Below are 27,542 nucleotides of genomic sequence, written 5' to 3' on the forward strand. Positions count from 1 at the left end.
GGAATTTGATCTAGTGGAAAGTTATCTTCAGTGCCTTGTATAGATCTCCAGAGAAGTTCACTCTCAGGTTGACATGTATTGTCCACTTCTGAAGATATTCCTTGCTGACATGGGTTATCCATTTCTGTAGATATTCTTGGTTTGTCTGATTGAAGACATTTAGTCCAAGCTGCAGCAGCCTTTTTATCTTCTCTGGTCCTTTTTCCCATAGTATTTTGTACTAATATCCAGTCTACATTTTTGGTAGCATTCAAGTTCCTGGAAATTTGGACTCAAACACAGATCCTGAGTCCTGCTCTATAGCACACTTTACTATCCTATTTCTTAGTCCCCAACAACTAGTGCCTCTCAGTCATGTCCTGCAGCACTCCTTATTATTCCGGTTCTAAGATCCCCTTAGCTCAAACTCCATCTACTACAAGGCTCGCTTTAGGAAAAGTGCCTTGAGCAAAACCAAGATCTATACATGGTCTTTATAAACCTGGCAAATACCTTTGAAACAATTAATTGCATCTATAGAAAATCCTACAGAAACTGTGCCAAGATACAGAAAACATTTCAGAATATGAATATGTATGAGATAAGTTTGCATACAATGGTGGCAGGACCAGCTTGAGAAACACTGAACTAAAGTAATGTTTTCCAAGCAGAGTGCCATGCACATTGATGTGCCTTCAGACTTCAGCAGTTGTGTCACTGAAAAGTCCCTACTGCCTGATGTTCAGATCTAGACCAGTACTTAGGTTTTGTTCTCAGCACCTCACAGCAATAAGATTCACCAGCGATGGTTCTTTAAGTTGTTGCAGCTTCTTTCTGAGAAGATGTGCAATCATGCAAGCTGCTTTTTCCTAGTTACAGCATGAGCAATGAGATATGGTAAATAATGAGCAATTAAAAATTGTGCTTTTATAACAGATTTTACATGAAAAGAACATTGAAGTAAAAATATCACTTATAACAATATGTATATTTCATTTATTAAAATTTAATACAATAAAATCATATAAATAACCAATTGAAAATAAACAAACAAATATAAACAGATTACAAACAGACATAAGACAGCCAAGCAATAATCACAACCCAAATGGTACTATGTCTATTGTAACAGATGTTGAAAATGGGCTTGGTTCTCAGAAAACCATGTGTAAACTGGATTGCAATTATAATATAGTAAACCTCTTTTACTAAACTGGCATTAACTACTGTTGGGTTTGTGGTAAATGGTGGACTTTTGGTCGAAGTGGCGATGACTCCTCCCAAGATAGGCTAGACTCAATAGCAAGCAGACACAGAGGAAAGGAAGCTTTATTATACTGCTGTGATGAAGATGATACCTGTCCGAGGAACGGACAGTGCTGTAGTCCAGCAATATCACAGTAAGGCTCCAGATAGTCTCAGTAGTGATGTAGTAGATGATCTCACCCAGATGTAGCGAAGGTCCGGTAGTGTTCCACAGCGTGGGATAGGTCGTGAACCTGAAGGGTGGAGTGAAGAGAGCTTGGAAGTAGAAGTACTCACAGGGTAGCAGATGATAGCTTCCTTCGGTTGTCGAGTGTAGAGAAGGATCCGTGGTCTGAGGTGCAGGATACCCAGAGCAGGATAGGCCCTCGAGGAGCAAGTACCTAGGAGCACCAAGGGTACCTGGAATAAAACAGACAAGACCCCTGAGGGGCGGGTGTCCTGATGGTTAGGCTGAATAACCCCGGAGGGCAAGTAGAAGCGAGGGGCCCCCGAGGAGTGGGTACCCAGAGCTCAGTAGGTAGCGAAATACCCCGGAGGGTAGTGATGAATCCAAGTGAGCAGCTTAGAAGCAGTTAGAGTAGCAAAACCAAAATCCTTGCTAACTTGTTGTATTGGAGTAGAGCGGAGGTTTAAATACCCGGAGGTACTGACGTCATGCAGTGGGGCCGCCCCCGAGGTTCCCACCATGACGCGTTTAAGAATATGGGCAGTGTGCGCGCGCGCCCTAGGAGGCCTCACGAAGAAGCATGGCGGACGGGGACACCCATGCTGGCTCGGAGATGCCGAGGGGTTCGGCTAACAGTAGCAGAGGCAGCCATCCTTCCGAAGGAGGAGGAGAAAGGTAAGAGAGGTGAGGCAGAGCGGTTGCAGCCATCTGTGACCAACGGACGCAACAACTACAAGTAACCTAAAAGTAACAACCCTATCTATGATAAGGCAATACTGCAAATATTACACCAATAAAACACCAATTCATCTTCTAATAGTAAAACAGAACAAGCCAGGCTGCTGTAGATTCCTAACCAGAAACTACAAGCTAGTTCACCATGATCACTCATAGAGAACACAGACAAATCTTGACAAAATGCAGAATAAAGATACTATAAAGTATAAATAGAAACATGCAGATGAAAAGTGAGCTAGAAATTACAAGAAACCATACCCTGTACGCAATGCAACAATAGAAAGATAGAATCACCATCATTCTTCAGAAAGCATAAAATAATTAGTATCAAGAAATATAATCATTAATAATAGTAAAACCATACTAACGAAATGAACAAATATTTCTAAACAGCTGATGAATAGAATAACATTCAATAATTAAAAACTAATATACAAATTTCTAAAATTTCTCAAACACCAATAAAATGTTCCAAAGCTGCAGACATACCAAATAATAAAAACTAATAAGGATTAAAAAAAAGTTCCCCCAGTCTCCATACTTGGGAACTTTTAATTTCCTGTCACACTGAGAATGTTATGGATTTTTATAATCTGTATATATATGTGTGTGTTGTGTATGTGTGTATCTGGAAGGTGGAGGGGGTGCACAAACCTCTCCACTACAAACACATATACTCACTTTGCTTACTCATGCATGCTATTGTTCTTTCTCTCTCTCTCTCACACACACACACACACACGTAGATTTTAAAAGAAGTGTGCGTGGCCTATATGTGCGCACACTACCCGGTGCGCGCACATGTGCACCCTATATTGATGTTACCCAGGTAGAGAGTCCATCAAGCTAGGTTGAGAGAACATTTCACAAATCTCATCTTTAGGTGAGTTTCCTCACTCTGAAGTTCATCAAATCTTCACAAGAGAGCACTGTTCTGTTCGTAAGTCTCACTTTGAATGTCAAAGTGGCCCCTAACCCCTACACTAATATCTAAACCTCACTTTGAGTGACTAGGTATGCCTCATGTAGAGGTATAAATACCTACCTAGTATGAGGGCATTATGGCTAGGCAAGTCTCTCTCTCTCTCTCTCTCTCTTGCTCTCTCCCCCAGTGGTTGAAGAAGGGCCCTGATAGCTAGGCACGGTTTTACGCAAATGAAAAATGTGAGGTTAAAATTTGCATTAAAGCCATGTGATATGGCTTTGCAAATGATGAAGCCATCCCACTTGGCCCCAAACTCCTCCCCTTTTTCTAATTTGCATTGCACTATGCGTTATGGCATTTTTGCATGTGTTAAAGGTGGTTTCGCATGCGTTAAAGGCGTTTTTTTTCATGCAAAAATGCCATATAGCACTTTGATAAATGACTCCCTCTGTTCCCTATATGCTCTTTCATATACACACACTTTCTCTGTCTCACTAACACACACATGCACACAAATGCACACACTATCTCTCCCTCACTTGCTTTCTTTGATACACATATTCTCTCTACCTCTGCACATACTCTCTAATAGGGATGTGACTCGTGTGTTCGATCGTCTTAATGATCAATTTTGGCTGGGGGGGGAGGGAAATCTGATCGTCATGGTTTTGTTTTTTTTTTTTAAATCATTAAAAATCGTAAATTGGGGGAGGGCGGGAAAACAGGCACACCAAAACAACCCTAAAACCCACCCCGACCTTTTCAAACAAATCCCCCACCATCCCGAACCCCCCCAAAATGTTTTAAATTACCTGGGGGTCCAGTGGGGGGGTCCCGGCGCGATCTCCCGCTCTCGGGCCATGGCTGCATTAATAGAAATGGCGCCGGTGGCCCTTTGCCCTTACCATATGACAGGGCAAAGGTAGCGCCAGCGCCATTTTGGTTCCTGTCACCCGACGGCATGAGTGCAGGAGATCGCTCCCGGACCCCCGCTGGACACCCAGGGACTTTTGGCCAGCTTGGGGGGGCCTCCTGACCCCCACAAGACTTGCCAAAAGTCCAGCGGGGGTCCGGGAGCGACCTCCTGCACACGGGCCGTATTGCCAATATTCAAAATGGCGCCGGCGCTACTTTTGCCCTCACTATGTCGACATAGTGAGGGCAAAAGTCAAAATGGTGCCGGCGCTACTTTTGCCCTCACTGCCTCTCCACCAGGCTACTAGCAATATCCTCTTTTCTCTTGCCCTCCCCACTGTCTCCCTCTCTGTTCCTGCCTTCCCACCAGCCAGTACCAGTATCTCTCTAGCCCTGTCCCTCCTCCTCCTCCTCACAAACATCCCCTGTTCTCTCCTCTTCCCCCTCCCCCAAGGACAGAACATCACTAACATCCCTTTCTATCTCTCGTTCCCCAGCCACTAGCAACCAGCAACCAGCCATCCCCCCTCTCAATTTATATATCCTCTCCCTGAATGTTTTCCTTCTAGGTGGTGCAGGTGGTTCCTGCTGCACTGTTTGCCTCTGTGGCAGCCACATTGGATCCTCATCTTCCCCATGCTCTCTTGCTCTCTCTCTCTCTCTCTCAAGAGCAGCATGCCTGCAATGACTTGATTGGCCAGGGTTCTTCTTCTGCAGCGGTACCTGCACTGCTCTCTGCTCCACCTCTTCAATCTGCACATGGTTCATGATCGCCCTTGCAGCAGGCACTAAACCTGCATGGCCGGCCGAGCCTGCTGCAAACATCACAGCAATGTGCTAAGTGTGCTCGTCCTGGAAGAGAGGGAAGGAGATTCCAAAAGGAAGGAAAGCTCTTTGAAGTGAAGCACCATGGTTTCTGTGGCAGCTGTGGTGCTGCATTAGATGCCTCATTCTGCAGTGCAAATCCCCACAGCAGGGCTGCCAGGAGATGTGCCCTTCAGGTATTGGTGCCTTTGGCTATGGCCATATTGGTCATAGGCTAGCTGCAGCACTGATAGAAAAGCAGGTTTCATACACTTTCGTTGCTAAATTAACTTAAGTTACAGTTTTTATGGGGGGTGTCTTTAGGCAGAGGATTATAATCTTAATAGAACTATTATAAAAGAGGCCAGAGACCACCATCCCTACAAGTGGACTACCTTTACATCTTCTTCGGATATTGTGTTGTGAGATACATATGTACTAAGGGACAGTACATTTCAAAGGGGCATACATGCACTCATATAATTGTGTGCACACAGAGAAGCAGCAATTGTATGACATACATGCACATATGTACACATGTAATAAAATAGCCTGGGCTCGCATATCTGTGCACCTAATTTTAAACGTGGGTGCACTCAGCAGCATAAGTCAGCTCATTGCCAGAGGATGGGGTTATGGCAGTTAGTGTAACTGGATTTAAAAAAGGTTTGGTTAAGTTCCAGGTACTTGTGACTTGGATTGGCCACTGTTGGACTCAGGATGCTGGGCTTGATGGACCCATGCCTGACCCAGTATGGCATGTTCTTATGTACACATATGCAAATTCCTGTAATGTAAAACAGACATACATCCAGCCAAGGACCAGTTTGTCCAGCAGCATGCCCAGTCTACAGCCAGATCCTGCAAACCGCACTGGTTCTTTAGCCTGTATTCCCCCCTAGTTAACCCAGACCCCCTCAAATTCCTTGCAGATGCCTGTAACTTTTTTTTTTTTTTAAACGTACACCTCCTCCATAGCAGAAGTAAAGTTACGCAGCACTGGATCTGGATGCGCACCCAAACGCTTAGGTACTTGAGCGCACATCTTTTGGCCCCTCCTGGAATGCCCACACCCCATCCATACCCTGCCCCTTTAGGGGCCAGTGCAAGATATTCACACATTAGCACTTGTGTGCCTCACAAAATCAGGTGAGCAAGCACAAGTGACCGATGCACGGCCATCTCCCTGTTTCAGCATGCGCCCAGCTTTGAAAAGTCTCCTTTAAGCGAACAGTTTGATGCACCAGGTCACAACTATTTTTCCATCACTTTCCCCCCCTCCTCCCCACACTCTTTCTTCTCAGTCACTACACAGTGATGTTTATGTATATTTTGAACTGCTGTGGTTGCTGATCCACTATAGACACATATTTTCAGCTGTAACTTACAGCCTGCACACTTTCAGCTTTCCAGATGAATCCTAATTGACTATGTCCATGGTAAGAGTTGACTGAAAACTCAGAAAAAGAAATCCCATTTTCTCCTGTCAGACTTATTTGGTTTTAAATCAGTCCATCAGTGCAGGAAGTGATTCATAATATACAGCACGGATGCTACTTGAACCCTCTGAATTTTGTCATTGAAGCGTAAATGTACTATATGTTGTGGTCCTTTTGTCATTATAATCTGTTGGGGAAAAGCATGAACTTATGTGCTTTCTCAACGTAACTTCTGTTGTGGTTAATATAAAGAAAAGGAAAATAAACACTGCCCTTTAACAGTCTCTGTACAGCTATAGTCTAAAATGGGCTGTGTATGCATTATTCATATGCAAAAACTTAGCTCTGGGACTGAAGCGTGTTCTGAAAAAGGAAAACATTATAAAAGAAGGCTTATGATAAAAGTGAACCAGCATGAAAACAAATGCGAAGTCCATGAGTGTGTCACAATTCTGTGCTTTCAAGCAGATGAAGTTTTGTATCAGGGAAAAGCATTCTGAAACAAAGCTTTTATGAAAAGATATCAGATTTTCATCTTTGCAGGTCTGAAAGGTATTTTGTGTCCTCATGGTCTGTTCCAATAGTTTGCAAATTATTAAGTATCTTTGCTTGCGCCCCCCCCCCTCATAAAAAGGAGGATAAGCTTTGTAGTACAGTCTATACAAGAGTAAGAGTGGCGCTGTCTTAATACTACTGGGAGAGCTGAAAAATATAAAGATCTATTTGGCCATATTTTCCTTTAGGGAAAGACGTATTGTAAATCTTGCAATCTTTTGTTTACCAAGATCTGAAGCTCAAACATATTGAGATTGTAATCCCTTTGTTCTCTTTTGCTGTAAATAATATCTGAAAATATCAGGAGGGCTCTTACATGAAGGGACTATTAGGGAGAAATATGAAGATCTATAGATTTTTGTTTTTAGCTTCTAGCATTCAGCTAAAACAGAAAGAATATTAAATACAGAAGTTGCAGGAAATAAAATGATCAGGATGCAAGGGAAATACAAATAAAAGAGTGTGATTGGCTTCTCATGTGCTGCTTAAATTATTCTGCCACACTGCATATAGTATTAACACAGTAGAGGGCCTACTTACTCTGTTGTTTATAATGCATGGTTAAATTAAATCTGTTAAAGAAAAGAACCAAGATATGCATTTCCTCACCAAGCATGTATTCTGAAACAGACTCTTCATCTTATGAAAAGAACATTAGTCCACATACTTAATGTGAGGAAGAGTGTTTCTTCGATTTGTTTTCAAAGTTTATTTTCTGCAATAATTTTTGGAGACAGCATGTATTAATCACACCTTGTCAAAATTTACATTATGGTGCTAAAACCACAAAAAAAAAATGTTTTAAACTGCAAAACCCGAAGTGGTATAAAGTGATCACTACTTGTCAAATTCAAAACCATGCCCCTGGTCAAGTCACATCAACCAATCAGTGTTCACTTCCATAGAAGCGAGAAAGCTGTAGCTCCACTCATTCCCACTCCAAACCATGCCCCCATGTGTCCTGAATCATGTCTCCAACAACCATTGATTACAATGCCATCACATCTGGATCCATCACTTGATTATGATATAATAAAAAATGAATCTCAGCCACTTTAATTACATCATCAGAAATGAACTCTGGCCACTTTTTGATTACAGTATCTGTAAAGGACTTTGTGATCTAGGAAGAGTCACAGCTTATTGCAAATTAGCCTGATGCCTCCAAATGTCCATTTGAGTGACTCCTCCTCTGTTCCAGCTGTCTTCGAGGTCCTTTCCAAATTCTCTTCCTTTATGGAACTTGCCAACTCTTGTTCTTGCCCTGGTGATCCTATGCTTTATACAGACTTTACCCACTTACCTTCCATGGTATCATTCCTTCTTGGACATTTTCTTCAAACGTCTTTCCCTTAAGGTTTTTAATGACTCTTGGTCTTGTCCAATATTTAGCATTTGATGGATTTTATCACAGCAAAGTTAGGGGCAGCTCCCGTATTATTACACATTCTGAGGTAATGGGCAATGTTTGCAAAAAACTGATTCAGAAGAAGAATCAGTTCCTGGATTCTCTGAATCACAGGATATTAAACAATTAGAGGATAAAGAGAATTTGAAGTCTCTGGTCAGTAGCATCTTAGCCTCCAATGAGGAGCTGAAGTATGCAGATGGTACTGACAGGGTTGAGATTATACCACAGAAATAGGGAAGAGAAACTCCAAGCCTGAACAGCCAGCCACTTCTCCTAATAGCTCCAAACAGAAATAGCATCAGGCTTCCTCCAGGAATTTCCTCTGGCTTCTCCCTGCTTATACGGTAACTTTTAAACAGCTGCACGGGTGCACATGTGCACTAAAGGTCGCAGCCATTTTAAAACATATGCCCATATATGCGTGCATGTTATAAAATAGGCTGAACAAGGGTACATGTGTGCACAAGTTTTAATGGACATGTACACGCAAATCCCATGTCTACCATATAAGGCAGGGACATTTTACAAGGGACGCACACAGACGCCATAGGTAGTTTTCACAGTTCGTTCCCAATTTGCCCAGTTTAGGGATAGGACTTCCAAACTCCTCTAATTTGATAGCCACTCCTCCCCCTGTTAGCTCTGACTCTTAAAACCCTGCTGTCTTTACTAAATTTGTGTACTTTACTCCTTATACATCCTCCATAGCAGAAATAAATGTACGCAGCAGGGGATTCTGGTGTGCACCTGTGCATGTAGGCATTTCTGCGCACATTTTTTGGCCAAGCCCAGACACATCCACACCCCACCCAGACCATGCCTGTGCTCCGCCCCTTTTTAGAAACTTTTCACTTGTGCGTGCAGAGGGAGACCTGCGATAGCCATGGTGCACATCTCCCATTTTTGGCGCTTGCACTACCTTTAAGGGCTTTGTACTAGGTATGTGCAGTGTTCATTATTTTTGGGTGCCATTTTTGCTTTGTGTCATTTTTTTGTTTGGTTTCATTTTTAAAATGGTTTGTTATTTTTTTGTTCGCTTTTCCCTAATTTTGTGGTGAGTGAACACTAACTGGACTTAGTGCACACTAAGGGGTAGATTTTATAAAGTAGTGCACGCGCATCCATGTGCATGCACTACCTGGCATGCGCACATGGATGCCCGGTTTTATAACATGCGCGCGCAGTTGTGCGCCTGTTATAAAATTGGGGGTTGGCATGCGCAAGGGGGTGCACAATTGTGCAACTTTCATGCACCAACGCCCGTTGCCTTCCCCCGTTCCCTTCCAGGCTGCTCCTAAATTGGAGCGGCCTGGAGGGAAATTCTCAAACCCCTAACCTAACCTCCCTTCCCCTTCCCATAACCCTCCCACCCCCTAGCCCTATCCTAACTCCCCCTCTGACCTTTATTTTACCTGTTGCACGCACCATCAGCTTGCTGGCACGTGATCCTCTGACACAGCAGCAAATGGCCGCTGTGCCGGAGGCCTCGGGCCCTGCCCCACCCCTTTTTCGAAGGATTTATGCGCGTAGGCTTTTTAAAATCTACCCCTAAATGAAGTCAGTATACACTTCTGTTTGGTGTGCACTAATGGAACTTAGGGTGCAGTAACATGAAAATCAATAAAAACAAAATTTTGGTGGGTTTTTTTTCTTTTGTTTCATGGTTCCAACAAGATACCCTAGAAGAAACAACATCCCCCCCTACTGCTTAATTTATCACTTTTTGATCATGATCGGTTAATGTGTCCTTTTGTAAGAAATAGTATTTTGTTCTAAGGTTACATTGTTATGGTTTTACTTTTATTTTATTCTTTGTACATTGTTTCATTGTTTTATTGTATCGCCCACCTGAGTTCTTTGTAAACTGGCATGATGTGCTGCACGAATGTCGGTAAATAAAAGTTAATAAATAAAATAAAATAAATAAATAAATAAATAAATAGACAATGTCCTTGACATCTATTTTGTTTTAAACTAATGCACGTCCTTAATTTCTACTAATTTGGTTGATGCCCTTTGTATTCATGTGTGGCCTTGGTGTGTTCTTGCTATTGGGAGTGGCTGATTTGCACCTCTTATACTGCTTTGGGGTCTTCATGCCACTCTTTCTGCTCCTTTCACCCTCTGTCATTGCTGTGAGGTTTTTCCTGACACTGGTAGTTCTTCTGTTCCCCTTCGTAGTGCCTCGAGCTATTTCTGCCACACTTGGTGCCACTTTTTTCCCTCTTCTGCTGCCTTGGGTAGAGGGTTCATGCCACTGTTGTTGGTGCCTTTTGCACCTCCTTTGGAACCTTGGGGTGTTTTGTTCACTATTTCTGCTGCTTTGCTCCTCTCATGATGCCAGCATTGAGAACTCCTGCCACTGCTGGTATCATTTTGGCCCCATACAGGTCCTTGATGTGTTGGTGTGCCTGTCACCATTAGAAATGATTAGAAAACCCTAATGTGGGAGCCAAAACAGACTGCATTGCTTTGCCAATTAATTTTAATGTGAAACATGAATAAATTCAACAAACACAATTTTTTTTTCATTTGGTATGAACAAATCGAATGACTGCCAGGTACAAAAAGAATAAACAAACAAAAACAAAATGTTTGCCTTTGTGAATCCATACTAGTTAGTGCCATTTCAGAACTGGGAGTCAGTGAGGGGCTCATTCCTGCCTTTTCAATATTGAATATTCATTTGAGCCAATTATCTGTTCCTTTCTGTCATAATGAACTGATAATCGATTTATTTGTTAAAAAATGCACATTTGTTTAAAAAAAATGCACATCCCTATTGACTGGCTAATTTTAAAAAGAACACACGCACGCCCATAAACACACATATTGAAATAAGCTGCAATTTTATTTCATGCACATCATTTAAAATACCCTACCACACATATCTATCTATTTATGTATTTATTTATTTATTTATGTATTTATTTATTTTGACATTTAATATACATCATTCCATGTATAGATCACAATGGTTTACAAAGTGATATTCATAGTTTTAACTCAACAGACAAACAAACAAAGGTCTGGATTTATCTAAATGCAGTAAATATTGCATGTGATAGAAAAAGGGTGTGTTTTATGGTAATAGCCTGTTTATTGCAACGTGCACTATCTTACCACTTTGCATAGGTATTAATGCAGAGTGTGATAACATTTTTGCACTTTGTGGTAAGTACCACAATTGTTGCAATATATAAGTGAGTGAGTGAGTGAGAGAGAGAGAGAGAGAGAGACCCTTATAGTATGTAGGTATTTGTACATCTATTTGAGGCCCACCCAGTAATTTGAGGTGAGGATTAGGTAGTAGTGTAGGGGTTAGGGGCCACTGACTTTCAGAGTGAGACGTACGGACAGAACAGTACACTTTTGTAAAGATTTGATGACCTTCGGAGTGAGGAAACTCACACAAAGATGAGATTTGTACAATGTTCTCTCAAACTAGCTTGATGGACTCTCTACCTGGGTAACATCATGTTAGGTTGAGAGAACACTGTGCAAATCTCATCTTTGTGTGAGTTTCCTCACTCTGAAGGTCATAAAATCTTCACAAGAGTGTACTGTTCTGTTCATATGTCTCACTCTGAATGTCAAAGTGGCCCCTAACCCCTACATTACTATGTAAATCTCACCTCAAGTTACTGGGTGGATCTCATATAGAGGTATAAATACCTACATACTATAAGGGTCTCTCTTTCTCTCTCTCATTGCAACAATTGTGGTACTTAACACAAAGTGCAAAAACGTTATCGCGCTCTGCATTAATACCTATGCAAAGCGGTAATATAGAGGTATAAATACCTACATACTATAAGGGCTTTATAGCTGGTCTCTCTCTCTGTCTCTCTCTGTCTCTCTCTCTCCTTAAAAGGCTAGTTGCAAAAACATAAAGTGCAATAAAGCCATATCACACAACTGTAAAAGGTGTAATTATTTCCCACATTAAAACTGTGTAAAATGGCTTCACAATTTGCAAAGCCAGAACTCCTCCCCCTTTTCCAAATTAGCATCACATTATGGCATTTTTGCATGTGAAAATGCCATAAAGCATTTTGATAAATGACCCCCTATGATTTGATATAGAGGTAGTATTCATAGGCATGCATTAGTATCTATCAAGTAAAAATTCTCATACATATTAATAATTGATCTTGTAATACGGAAAAGAGTACGATCTGCTGCCAGTATTCAAAATGGCGCCGATCGCCTTTGCCCTCACTATGTCACAGGGGCCGACCGTCGGTACCTGTGACATAGTGAAGGCAAAGGCGATCGGTGCCATTTTGAGTACTGGCATCGGACGGACGGCGTGCAGGAGGTCGCTCCCGGACCCTCGCTGGACTTTTGGAAAGTCTTGTGGGGGTCAGGAGGCCCCCCCAAGCTGGCCAAAAGTCCCTGGGGGGTCCAACAGGGGTCCCGGAGCGACCTCCTGCACTCCGGCCATCCGATGCCAGTACTCAAAATGGCGCTGATAGCCTTTGCCCATACTATGTCATAGGGGCTATCGGTGCCATTGGTCAGCCCCTGTCACATGGTAGGAGCATAATATGGCGCCAATGGCCATGTGACAGGGGCTCACCAATGGCACCGGTAGCCCCTGTGACAAAGGCTGTCGGTGCCATGATGAAACCGGCACCGAGGGTGTGAGTGCAGGGGATGGTTCCCGGCCCCCCCCCCCCCCCCCCCGCTGGACCACCAGGGAGTTTTGGTAAGTCTTGGGGGGGGGGGGTTCAGGAGGGTGGGGTTTGTTTAAATTTTTATTTAGGTGGCCATATAATTCGGCGAAGATTCGTGTATTCGTGGGGAATCGCGATACGTTTCGCTTCCCCACGAATACTACGAATAGTGCAATATACGTTGCGGATCGCCATTATGGCGAAAACGAATGCACACCCCTATTATTTTGAGTTCTTAATGTTCACTGTGGATTGTAAGGTTGTAGTGTTACTCCTAACAAGCCAATGTTATTGGAATGAATGGTGTTGTATATTATCAGTAATACTTTTATAGTACATTCTGGATAGTACTGATAACCAATGCAGTGACATTAGTGAGGGTGTGATGTGATTATATTTCCTAGGTTCTAAGAGTAGTCTTCCGAAAGCATTTTGTAATATTTATAGTGGTTTTAGGTGCCTTGCTGGAAGACTTAGTATGCGGGTGTGTGATCTTAAGAAGTGGCTCAAGTAAATGTCCCATACGTATTACCAGTGCTTTAGCAGCTTTTACATACATATGCTCATGAGAGAGTGAGAGACTCACAGAGTTAAAATGACATGCTATATATATATATATATATATATACCACTATAAGAAGGGCACTTTCAATTCAGGATGGGTTTTGGGGGGGTGGTGGTGGTGCGGTGTAACATTGGTGCACTACAGACTCTTGTACCTTAGCCATGGGGGAAAGAATGAAGGACTTGAACAGGTAAATGCAAATTGGTTATTTACTCTCTCAGACAATAGAAGGACCTGGGGGCACTCCATGAAGTTAGCAAGTAGCTCATTTAAAGCAAATTAGAGAAAATTATTTTTTCACTCAACACATAATTAAGTTCTGGAATGCATTGTCAGAGGATATGGTTATGGCAGTTAGGGTAACAGTGTCATATTGTCTCTCTTAAGATCAACATCACCAATAGGGTGGCTGATCAAGTATGCCCCATGACCACGAAATTGCTCCATCCTGAAAAGGACAACAGGAAACCCTGGTTCACGCCGGAGTTGAAGTCGCTCAAACAAGAGCTCAGATGTAAGGAACACAGGTGGCTGAAAAACCCGTCCACTATTACCCTCTTGGCTTATAAATCTTGCCTAAACTCTTACAGAAACATCATCAATATAACCAAGAAAGAATTCTTCTCAAAAAAGATCCACCACTTTATCTTCGACTCTAGAGCTCTGTTTTCCTATGTGTCAGCCCTCACTAAACCAACTACCCCTCTTATACCAGACGCACAAGCATCCAACAAAGCCAACGAACTGGCGGTCTACTTTGAGAAAAAAATAGACACCCTCCTCGCTCCTCTCAAGGGGCCCTCTCCTCAACCGAACTACCCTCCCACCACCAGCACGCAACACTCTCACCCAACCCACATGCAATACAAAGCAACTACAGCTTCGATGGCTTCCCTTGAGCAGACGTCCGCCTTAGAAATTGAAAACATCCTTAGGAAGATGAAGCCCTCGTCCCACCCACTTGACCACATCCCATCCAATCTACTGTTCTCCATTCCTAACATCATCACTAAACCGATAGCAGACATCATAAACTGCTCGCTTTCCCAAGGTCAAGTCCCTGACCAACTCAAGCTTGCTATTCTCAAGCCTCTCCTTAAAAAACCTAACCTTCCACCCACTGACCCAGCTAACCAGACCAACTGCCAACCTCCCAATGATTGCAAAAATCATGGAGAAGGTAGTAAACAGACAACTATCCGGATTCCTAGAAGAGAATGACATTCTAACCTCCAATCAATTCGGATTTCGAAAGTCACTAAACACTGAATCTCTACTAGCCTCACTTTCTGATAACATCCTCATCAACCTGGAAAATGGTCAACCTTTCCTTCTCGTCTTACTGGACCTCTCCTCAGCATTCAACACTGTGAACCATTCCTGCCTCATTCAGCGTCTAGCAGATATTGGTATAACAGGTTCAGCACTCAACTGGTTCAAATTTTTCCTTGAAAACAGGCAATACAAGGTTAGGATTAACAACAAAGAATCACTCCCTATCAGATCAAAGCTGGGGGTACCTCAAGGATCATCCCTTTCACCTACACTATTCAATATTTATCTCCTTCCACTCTGCCATCTACTATCTAACCTCAAGCTAACACACTTCCTATACGCGGATGACATTCAGATCCTCATCCCGATAATGGAATCCCTCCACAAAACGTGGTCTTACTGGAACATCTGCCTTTCGGCAATCAAAAACATGCTAACAAGCCTCAACCTCGTGCTAAATACTAGCAAAACTGAAATCCTCATAATAGCTCCAGACAAGTGCTCTCTATTCAACCCAACTAGTTCCACCCAACTCTCCTTCACATCAATCGACCACACGCCACAAGTAAGAGATCTTGGTGTACTTCTGGACAACCAACTCAACTTCACCAAGTTCATAAACAATACTACCAAAGACTGCTTCTTCAAATTGCAAGTCTTAAAAAAATTAAAACCTCTTCTACACTTCCGAGACTTCTGCTTGGTACTACAATCTATCATCCTCCCTAAACTGGACTATTGCAACTCACTCCTCCTGGGCCTGCCAGCCAACACCATCAAACCACTTCAGATGGTCCAGAACGCGACGGCCAGAATTCTCACTAACACCAAAAAATGGGATCACATCACCCCTATCCTCCAAAATCTTCACTGGCTGCCTATAAAATTTAGGATACAATTTAAATCCCTCATGATGATTCACAAGGCTCTTCACAACATCTCCCCCCTCAACCTATCCTTCCAACTACAGCAACACATCTCCAATAGACCAATCAGAAGTGCATACCAAAACATGCTTCACACCCAGCCAACAAAAACCTCATTGAGGAAACAAGCTCTATCCACTGCAGGTCCCCATCTTTGGAACCTGCTCCCACCGGACCTCCGCCAAGAACCATGCCTTCCGACATTCAAAAAGAAGCTAAAGACTTGGCTATTCACTCAAGCTTTCCCTGAGAGCTAAAATCTGGTGAAGCGACATACCTACCTCTGTACATATGTTCCTGATTTATGGTTCCCAGTTACATTTAATTGAGTTTATGAAAGTTCTCTTTAATAGTTTTCCTGTATACTTGTGTTAATGTATTCTGCCTTGAGGCGATTGTTTTAATGTATTTCCGCCCTGGAGGCGACTGTTCAGTTCCTTGTAAACCGGTGCGATATGTATTCTTTACAGGAACATCGGTATATAAAAATTAAAAATAAATAAATATATATATACCACTATAAGAGGGGCACTTTCAATTCAGGATGGGTTTTGGGGGGGTGGTGGTGGTGCGGTGTAACATTGGTGCACTACAGACTCTTGTACCTTAGCCATGGGGGAAAGAATGAAGGACTTGAACAGGTAAATGCAAATTGGTTATTTACTCTCTCAGACAATAGAAGGACCTGGAGGCACTCCATGAAGTTAGCAAGTAGCTCATTTAAAGCAAATTAGAGAAAATTATTTTTTCACTCAACACATAATTAAGTTCTGGAATGCATTGTCAGAGGATATGGTTATGGCAGTTAGGGTAATAGGGTTTAAAAAAGGTTTTGGATAAGGTTCTTGAGATTTAAGCCCACCCTGAGCTGAAAGTACCCCTCTTTCAGTTGTAGATATATAGAGTGTCATATTGTCTCTCTTAAGATGTGCACACTCTCTCCTCCCCCCCCCCCCCGCCAAGTATAGTTCAGCAGTCTTGAAAATCCCTAAAACTTTCTCCGCATCAGGACTAGCAAATATATAGTATATAACACACCGACACATGCCATGCTCAGCTTTTCTAAAATTCAGAGTTACAGAAATGCCCCTTTTCCTCCCCCTTGTTCTTGATGCCCGCACAGGTATGTATATTCATACTTCACAGCTTCTTAAAGCTCGTGTACAGCCCACCTACACATGTATGGGGTCATTTTTACATGAGCAATGCGTTTAAAATCTACTTGTATGTGCACAAGTTTAACCACCCAGTCAAATGGACAAGGAATAGAAGAATGAAGAAAGTGTGGACACAGATCAAATTTTCAAAAAGCTGTGTGTCTGAACTTCTTGTGTGCAGCAAATTTTAAAATGCAGAATTTTGTGTCTGATATTAAGAACATAAGATCATAAGATATGCCATACTGGGTCAGACCAAGGGTCCATGAAGCCCAGTATCCTGTTTCCAACAGTGGCCAATCCAAGTCACAAGTACCTGGCAAGTACCCAAACATTAAATAAATCTCAAGCTACTAATGCTGATAACAAGTAGGGATGTGAATCGTTTTAGGACGATTAAAATTATCGTCCGATAATTTTAATATCGTCTTAAACCGTTATGGAACACAATACAATACAGATTCTAACGATTTATCGTTATAAATCGTTAGAATCGTGAGCCGGCACACTAAAACCCCCTAAAACCCACCCCCGACCCTTTAAATTAAATCCCCCACCCTCCCGAACCCCCTCCCAATAACTTAAATAACCTGCGGGTCCAGCGGCGGTCCGGAACGGCAGCGGTCCGGAACGGGCTCCTGCTCCTGAATCTTGTCGTCTTCAGCTGGCGCCATTTTCCAAAATGGCGCCGAAAAATGGCGGCGGCCATAGACGAAAAAGATTGGACAGCAGGAGGTCCTTCCGGACCCCCGCTGGACTTTTGGCAAGTCTCGTGGGGGTCAGGAGGCCCCCCACAAGCTGGCCAAAAGTTCCTGGAGGTCCAGCGGGGGTCAGGGAGCGATTTCCCGCCGCGAATCGTTTTCGTACGGAAAATGGCGCCGGCAGGAGATCGACTGCAGGAGGTCGTTCAGCGAGGGTTCCGGCGCCTCGCTGAACGACCTCCTGCAGTCGATCTCCTGCCGGCGCCATTTTCCGTACGAAAACGATTCGCGGCGGGAAATCGCTCCCTGACCCCCGCTGGACCTCCAGGAACTTTTGGCCAGCTTGTGGGGGGCCTCCTGACCCCCACGAGACTTGCCAAAAGTCCAGCGGGGGTCCGGAAGGACCTCCTGCCGTCCAATCTTTTTCGTCTATGGCCGCCGCCATTTTTCGGCGCCATTTTGGAAAATGGCGCCGGCTGAAGACGACAAGATTCAGGAGCAGGAGCCCGTTCCGGACCGCTGCCGTTCCGGACCGCCGCTGGACCCGCAGGTTATTTAAGTTATTTGGGGGGGGTTCGGGAGGGTGGGGGATTTAATTTAAAGGGTCGGGGGTGGGTTTTAGGGGGTTTTAATGTGCCGGTTTTTCGATTTTTCGATTTTTCGATTTTTAACGATTTTTAACGATTTTTCACGATATTTTACCCCCCCAAATGGCAACAATACGATTCCCTCCCCCTCCCAGCCGAAATCGATCGTTAAGACGATCGAGGACACGATTCACATCCCTCATAACAAGCAGTGGCTATTCCTTATTGATTAATGGCAGTTTATGGACTTCTTCTCCAGGAACTTATCCAAACCTTTTTTTAAACCCAGCTACACCAACTACCTTAACTACATTCTCTGGCAATGAACTCCAAAGCTTAATTGTGCATTGAGTGAAAAATAATTGTTTCTTTGCTGTTTTCTTTAATATATATATACCAAGAAGCTATACTCGGTTTATTAAATATGTGTTTAATTGGTCTGATTTCAATATATAGATATTTAAACATTGCTCTAGAATTCAGAACATGCTTATTTGCTCCCACAGTGCCTTCAATATTACCACTTGCTTGCTATCACATCTGACAGTAGGCCGTTCCCTGCAGCCAGTAACCTCTCATTAAATAACACTTTCCTCACATTCCCTCTGAGCTTCCCCTCCCTTCAATTTCATATCATGACCCTTTGTCCTTGAATTTGTGTGTCCCATTGAATGTTACTTTCTTGTATTTGATTGAAAGCTGTTAGATATTTGAGTTTTTCTATGATATTCACGTCTCTATTTCTTTCATGAAGAAAGAAGTATGATGTTGTTTTCAAAGTCAGGTCTCTGTTTAAAAAGTGAAGACACATTTTTACCACCCTTCTCTGAACTCCCAGCATTCTTACAACATTGCGGATCTTTATATGGCACAAGACGCACTTATGCTTTCTAGAGAGGCAATCTTTCTCTCTGTATAATTAGCTATGTTTGTGTGTTGGTCACATTGAGAGTAATTTTGTAAAATGGTGCATAAGTGGGCTGGTAAATATGTGCATAAATTGCATCAGTTTTCAAAGTGTACTTCTGCACACAATTCTACCTGGAAAATAATCCAGGTTAAACTATAAACAGACAATTATGCCTGCTATATGTACAGGTAGATTTGCCATAAGAATGTAAGTGCATACGTTTTGTGGTAATTTTGCAGTGCCATCTACTCATATAAAACACAATTTTATGTGCTCAAATGGCTATTATAAAATGGTCTGGGGCTCAGTGCATGTAAAAGTTTGCACATATCTCCATTTTCTACATGCTTTTACATGCACTAGGGAGAAGCATTCATTGGGGTGGGGGTTGGGAGGGCCGCAGAGTTGGTGCAGAGGTGAAACTGTCATGTATATGTTTCATTAAAAAAAGTAGGGGCCCAACTTTCAAACCTATCCCTAGTACAGCATTTGCACATGTAAATGGATGTACTCACCGCATGTTGGCATCATCATCGCTGGAATGTGCGGTGTCAGCGCCACAAAATGATGTCGCAGATGTGCCGACATCATCCCGATGGAGCGCGCATGCGCAGTGGAGAAATGCAACGCTGTTGGCGGGGGGGGGGGGGAGGCAGAGAGGCAATGGGCAAGGATGGGGGAAGGCCCCCCCCCTATGATGACTAGAGGCCTTGGGGGTGGGTTGGGGCATCCGGGATGGCCCATTGGGCCTTTTCAAATGTGAGAGCCAGCCCGGGGGTGGCAGGGGCAGCAGTGAGGGGGGATTCAGGGAAGCACGCCCTGGCTGCATCCCTTTGGGCTCCTGCTCCCCATGCTGCTCTCCTTGCCATGAACTCACCCATCGACCCTTGTAATAATATGGCTATTCCTGCTAGTCAGAATTGTTGTTAGTAAGAATTGGTCATGTTTGTTTCCTTGTCGCAGTGGGGCAGAGGTACCTGAGATTGGGGGGTGGGGGGGGGCTCACTGGTGGAGGCAGTGCACAGCACGTGGTGACCTCTACTTCGATGCGATGGGGGCTGTCGCCAGGGCACGCTGGCCCTGGAGCGGCGGCAGACCGGATGCCCACCCCTTGCTTGGGCAAGGTGGTGGACCGGGAACACCCAGGAGATAATTGCCTCCCGGAGGGCAGGGCCTTGCTTGGTTGTGGCAGGAAGTGATATGCAGACTGCACAAAGGGGACACCATGACAGCTCTATCTATGTTATGGCTCAGGTACACGGCTAAGGTTGTATATTGCTATTATTTGCCAATAAAGCCGTGGCCAATTTTGCCCCACACCAGGCCTCTATGGTATTTTGGAATATGGGTATGTGTGCTGTCTTTCCCTTCCCCCCTCCCCACCCACTTAGCAACAAATGGATGTGGCTGCCCAGGTTGTTGCTGCGCAGTTTATAGGTTACCGTGTAGTTCTTCTCCAAAATTATGCATATATGATTCATCACACGCATATATTGCCAATGCAAGTAAACACATACTTTATCAAACCATTTTATAAAAATGCATGCATATATTTTACGCTTGAAATAATTGTTTGCGAAAATGCCCAGAATTACACACTTTATAAAGTATGCACAAGCACTTGGAATCAACAGATCACCTAGTCTATCCAGTCCTCCAATTCACCCAGTCCTTCTCCAGACTCTCTAGCACTTGACCCAGAATCCCCATCAGTTCTTTTGAGACCTACAATCCAAAAATTTTAGATGTCCAGTTTCACATGTGTGAGTCAATTAGCGGGTGAAAAAGTGCCCAAACAAGTTGGGGGAATATATAGTATACTTGTATATCTCATATAAAATAGTGACTTCTGCACACACTTCAGAACCCTGCCTAGGAATGCCTCAGACCTCTCTGATTTTTCACCAGTAAAATGTTTATGCAAAACTGAAAATATGTCTGTACTCTCGGGGTAGATTTTACAAATTTGCGCACACGCGTACTTTTGTTCGCGCACCAGGCGCAAACAAGAGTACGCGGGATTTTAATAGATACGCGTGTAGCTGCATGTATCTGTTAAAATCCGGGATCGGCGTGCGCAAGGCTGTGCAAAATCCGCAGGCTGCGCGCGCCGAGCCACGCAGCCTGTCTCTGTTCCCTCCGAGGCCACTCCGAAATCGGAATGGCCTCAGAGGGAACTTTCCTTCCACCCCCCCCCCACACCTTGTTTTTGATCTTGTTTTGCTTCGAAAAGAAAAAAATATCGGGGGAGATTTTAAGAGGTACGCGCAGGTGTACATGTGCGCGCGCTACCCGGCATGCACACATGTACGCACAATTTTATAACGTGCGCACGCAGGCATCAGCATGTTATAAAATTGGGGATCGGCACGCAAGGGGGTGCACAATTGAGCCATGCTGCATTCACCTGTTCCCTACCCCCACCCCATTTCCCTTCCCCTACCTCCCCATCCTTTCCCCCCTACCTTTTTCTTTTTTTTGTTGTTGCAAAACTTACTTCAGCCCCAGGCAACTGCCGGCACACGATCCCAAGCACAGCGGCAATTGGCCGCTCTGCCAGGAGCCTCTGACCCCGCCCTGCCCTGCCCCAGACCACCCCTCCCCTTCCCCGCCCCTTTTTACAAGCCCCGGTACTTACACGCGGCCCGGGGCTTTACGTGCGTGCCGGGCCTTTTGAAAATAGGCCCGGTGCGCGTAAACCCGGTTACGAGCGTAATCTTTTGAAAATTCGGCCCATCATGTTTTAAGTTTTCAGCAAACAGGGTGCACTATTAGCAAATAGTGTTCACTATTTCAAAATAGCTCGCACTATTTGCTAATAGCATGCACTATTTGAAAATATTGCATGCTATTTGCCAAAAATGAAAAACTTAAAACAAACTAACTGAAGACAAAATACTGGGTATGCAAATGGAAATTTGAGCAAAATGTCTCTTTGCATTTCATTTCATTTTTTAAATTAAAGAAGAACAAACACAATTGTATTTGGTTTTTTTCATTTTGTTTTGAAAACAGGTCACTATACTGCAAAAAAAAAAAACCCAAAAAAAAAACAACTTCCCAGGTTTTCCAAGGCCCTTCCTAGATCCTGTCATGCTTCCTTAGATCTTACCCCAAGTTTTCTTTTTTCACTCCTGCCCACTTATAAATAAAGCATGAGGTTGGGACCATTATTAATTGTTTTCTATACAAGAAATTGATGCAGGCCTGAGCATTTTTATTTTTTTTGCAGTGGGTGTGCTCTGATATTTTTTTTTTGTGTGTTCCTTTGTTTTAGATTTCTTTTTTAATATTTCATTTTTTGTTTATTTTTTGTTACAAATAAATGAAATAAAACAAATTTTAAAAAAAGTGAAAAAAATGTGTACACACCACTGCCTTAGACTAGTAATTTAGAAATATATTTAGTAAAAGTATGTTTTGCCTTTTCTGCTTAAATCATATTTTGCAATTTATATTTGCCACCATATTTGGATTAATGTGAAAAATCCTATTAATATTTGTTATATTGTCAACAATATTCTCCAAGTGTTTATAGGATGCTGGATAATTCAAAGTGTATTGTTTTAATATAAAAACTTCTGCTCTGAAATTATCTGTTTGCATTAATTTGTCTATTGCTTCTATAAATTTCCTTAACACATTCTACATAGGCAGGAAAATTGTGAAAATTTCATCATGCATAAAATATCATAATTAAAGTGATAGGATAGATAGAACACATTTTTTTTAACTCTAAAAACTGGTTGTATTTTTGTGAACCTACAGACATATGCATCTAAATTCTGACTTTTGGGCATGAAGGTCAGATGTAATTTTTGAAAATGTGCTCTGTTTCTTATGTCTTTAAAAGCACGATTTGCTAATCTACCTTTCCTAGAGAAACAGCTTGGGATGAAATGCAGAGGAAATCAGGCTCTATGTTTAGAAACATTACTTAGAAGTTCTGACCTGTAGGTTCAATTTTTAAGCTATGGACCCAAAGCGGGAGAAAACCTTTTGACACAAGAGCCTTACATTGAAATGTAATATGATAGTTAAGGATGTAAGTGGAGGAAGATGCTCCTTTGAGAGAGGTGCAGATGTGGCAATCTAAAAATGATACAAAGTTACAGAATTCTCCCTTTGATATCTGTTTGGAAAGGGGTGTATATATGGAACTGGAGAAGGGTAGGGGGCATGTGCTTCCCACCATGTTGGCTCAGTGCACTGAATTAGGTAGTTATGGCACTGAGAATACAAGAAGGGCTTCTCATTATTATGCTATATTCTTTCAGATAAGTTTGCATTAGTAACTTTTGCAGTTTTATTTGAAGAATATCATGTAAACTGAACCTATTGAGAGGTAATACTACATTTTCATGATTGTAATAATGCTAATACTGGTTTAAAGAAATATAGTAAATATATAATTTGCACATGTCATTAAAATTACAGTTTAATTGAGACAGGCCAGATTGTACAACTTGCACTGGAATTTGGCCAGGACATTGGAATTAACATCCTCATTGCTGTGAGAAGCACCATGGGGAACTTTAATGACCACAGGATACACAGGACCTGTTTCATGCCTCATTGCAAAGATAACATCTTGGGTAGCACAATATGCAAGCAGCTGCAGAGCGCCTTATGGGGAAAAGATTTTTAATTATAAGCTACATGGTAAATCTTTTTTTTCTAACAAATACTATATAATGAGAAAGGAAAAACAGGAATAAGATCCACACAGTGGGGTACTAAGGGGGGGGGGGCAAGGGGGTGGTCCGCCCCAGATGACAGCTAGAAGGAGGTGTCATCAGGAGGCCCCCACCTCACCCTCTCCGACAGAACTCTATGCCAGCGGCCAAAAAGGAAAGAACCCCCTGGTCCAAAAAGAAGAATCTGCAGGCGGATGCAGGATCATCCTTGGGGGTGGGAGTGGAGATGTGAAGCATTGTTTCCTCTAAGCTTTTTAACCCCCAGTCAAGGAAGATTGGTGGGGCTGTGGTGGAGCTTATCCCACCATGGACTGAAGAAAACAAGAGACCCCCCCCCAAAAAAAACCTCCAGGTTTATCTTCTCCTTCCTGCCCATACGGCCCTGGAAGAAAAATGTTACTGGAGCAACACAGGCAGGAAGAAGGAGGAGTGTTGGCCTGTGTACAAAAGAAGAGCAGCGTCTGTGGCAGGGCCACTGAGGATGCCAACTTGCAACAGATTGAGAAGAGGAGGCCCGGTAGCAGGTCCACTACATATCCCATTTTGAGGCGGCCTGAGAAAATCAAGGCTGCTGCGGAGCCCATCCTATGGCAACCCATGAAGAGGAAGTCCGGAGGCTTAGGCCCTGTACAGTGTGTGTGTGTGTGTGTGTGTGTGTGTGTGTGTGTGTGTGTGTGTGTGTGTGAGAGAGGGAGACAGTATGTTGCAAGAGATGGAAAGACAGCATGTGAGAGCTTCTGTATATGTGCAAGAGAAGGCATGTGTGTGAGAGTGTATGTTTTTGTGTGAGAGAGCATGTGAGAGTGAGAGGTTGCTGTGAGCATGTATGTATTTGTAAGAGAGAGACAGCATGTGAAAGAGAGATGTGTGTGTGAGACAGTATTTGAGAGAAATAGCTTGTGAGAATGAAAGACTGAGGGGGTCATTTTCGTAGCGCACGCAAAAAGTCCCTTTTCATGTGCGATAGATAGATCGGGGCGGAGTCAAGGCAGAGTCGGGGTGAAGTCGGCCCTGGAAGAGCAGGAGTCAGGGCGTCGGGGCAGACGTGGCAGAAACTTTGCTGGTGGCGAAAAGGTAAGAACCCTTTTTGCTGCCAGTAGCCCAATAGCACCAATAGCACCACCTTTTACGATGGAGCTATTGGGTGCGAAAGTTGGCCCGCCCCCCGCTTCGCCCCCCGCCCCCCATTACCACCAGATTCTCTAAGTTCTGCAACCTTAGAAAATCCAGGCCTGAGTGTGTGTGTGATTGGTGGAACCATGGTGGAGCTGAGAATGAGAGCCTTAGGGGGTCATTTACCAGACGGATCGCACGCGATAAGGGATGTATTGCACGCAAAAAGTCCCTTATCGCGTGCGATACCAAGAGGGGGGCAGAGTTGGCCCCGGAAGAGGAGGAGTCGGGGCATCACTGGGGCCGACTCCACGAAGATGCCGTTGACGGCGAAAAGGTAAGGGCCTTTTCGCGTCCTATTTCGCGCCCAATAGCTGCACCTTCTATGGTGGCGCTATTGGGTGCAAAACCGGCAGCGATCGCGCCACGACAGTGCGATCGCTGCCAGCTAGCATAGGACCGCCCCCCGTTTTGGCCCCCCGCCCCTCATTCCCTAAAGTATCGCAGGCCTACAATACTTTAGAAAATGAGGCCCTTAGTGTGTGTGTGTGAGGGAGGAAGGGAAGAAGATAGGTGGAAAGAGAAGAAACGAAGAACAAAAGGAATTCGGAAAAGACCAAGAAATGGAAGTTGGAAAAAGAAGCCTGGGATTAACTGATTAGAAAAATAAGATCAGACAGCAAAGGTATAAAAATGTTTTTGAATTTTTAGTGATGGGCATTAATTATTTCTTTTTTGTTCTTTCAGGCTTTCCATTTTCTTTTTGTTTGCATGTTTCTTTTTTTAATTTGTAGCCATTATTCTGTATAAGGAAAGGGTCTGTCTGTGTTCTGCATGTGTAACTGAGGGGCAGTTTTTCTGCAGGACTTTGTAGCAGTACAGCTTGTTCTGTTAACCCCCAATAGGTGACTAACACGTTCTAGGGCATCGTATAATATTTGCATTGCTTTCTGTTCATAGATAAGGCTGCTGCGTTTGAGCCCTGAGATAGCACTGGTATGGTATAATATGGCAGGTTCTAGGTGTCTTTTTTTTGTTTGTTTGTTTTGCATGGGTTTGTGTTCTCAAAGTGTTTGGCAGTGAAGAGTTTGCAGTTACTGAGATGAAGGGTGTGTGTGTGCATGTGGATGAGAGTCTGGGGAGTGAAGGAAAGTGTGTGCATGTTTGTGAGAATGAGCATATATATGTAAGAAAGCGAATGAGAGTGAATATGCAAGTGTTTTAGTGTGTGTTTGTGTGTGTGAATGCATGTGTGTGTTTGTGTGTATGTGAGAAAGTTTATGTGCATGCTGTTACCAATGTTAAGGACTAGGTTGTTGTGAGCAAAAGTTTGATAGGCTTTTAGCATCAAAGAAACTAATGCTCACGGGGTAATGCTAGCAAATATTTTTCCTCATGAGCAAGCATTTTTGCACACATCAACCTAATCCTTTGAGGGAACATTGATGTGGAGGTGTTTTAAACTGGGGCAATTGCACCAGAATCCACGCTTTAGTGATCCCCCAGCAGACATCTACTTGCTCTGCAGGAAGGACTCCAATAGCCCCAAGCAGCATCTGCTGCATGTTGGCAGGAAGTGTCATCAACTTGCGTCTGCTGGCACAGAGGGAGGGGTGGTGCCGTTTATTTGTATCTACCTGTGCAGTGCAGAGATGGGAAGAGATGACTGTCACCATGAACAAGGTGCCTGGGAGGATTAGGGTGTGAGGACAAAGTGTTTCCTGGAGTCTTGGTGCCTGGGAGAAAGGGAAAGTGCTTGTTGATAGAATCTGGGTTGGAAGGGAAAGGGCTTCGTGGGGTATCTGGGAAGGGCATAGACTGTGGAGAGAATGTTTCAGGGGGTCTGGGGGGCTGCATGAGGTGTCTTGGGAGAAGGGGAAAGGGAATCATGGAGTCTTTTGGGGGAGCGCAGAGTAGAATCTCAATCTTCATGAAGTGAACCCATCTTGTCCTTCAATCATGGGTAGGGGGCCCCTTTCTGGCTGATTCACCCTGGGACCCTTACCCCTCTAAGATCATCCTTCTAGCAACCAAAGAGTGGAATAGACCCTCAGGACTTCTGTCAACTCTCAAAGAAGCGAGGAGAGGCCCGACACGAGTCAGAGAGTGTGTGTGTGAGTAATAGAACTTGTAAGAGAGAGGGCATATGAGAGAAAGTGAGAGTGTAGGTCGTGTGAGACAGTGAGATCATGTATGTGTAAAAGAGTGAGAGTGTATGTGTATGAGAAAGTGAGTGCATATATTAGAGATCATGCATGGATCTGTGTGAGAGAGAGAGAGACAAAGCATGTATGATTGAGTGGGTGTGTGTGTGAGAGAGACAGCATATATGAAAGTGATTTTATTTGTTGTTTTATGAGGAATGGCGATTCTATTTTCCCATTATTGTACTGCATACAGAGGGGCTGATGCAATATAAAGTGCGGAGAGCGGGCGCTGAAAAGTCAGTGCCCGATTTCCTAATGTGCACATGGCGCCCGCAAGGGGAGCACCATGCAATACCCAAATTAGGGGGTTGCGCTAGCAAGGATGCGCCATACTGGCAGTCGATCGCCTTTGCCCTCACTTTGTCACAGGGAGCGACGGTCGCTCCCTGTGACATAGTGAGGGCAAAGGCGATCGGCGCCATTTTGAAACCTCCGGCACCGGCACCGAGGGTGTGATTGAAGGGATGGCTCCCGGACCCCCCGCTAGACCACCAGGTACATGTAAAAGGTTTTTGGGGGGGTCGGGA

General features: G+C 43.6%; 1 protein-coding gene across 5 annotated transcripts in view; it reads left to right on the plus strand.

The window, feature by feature from the left end:
• Nucleotides 1-27,542, plus strand: part of PCDH11X (protocadherin 11 X-linked) — a 3,021,270-nt gene that overhangs the window by 1,456,347 nt on the left and 1,537,381 nt on the right. The gene's annotated exons all lie outside the window — the stretch shown is intronic.

The sequence above is a fragment of the Rhinatrema bivittatum genome, chromosome 6 (genome assembly GCF_901001135.1).
Source record: "Rhinatrema bivittatum chromosome 6, aRhiBiv1.1, whole genome shotgun sequence".
NCBI lineage: Eukaryota > Metazoa > Chordata > Amphibia > Gymnophiona > Rhinatrematidae > Rhinatrema > Rhinatrema bivittatum.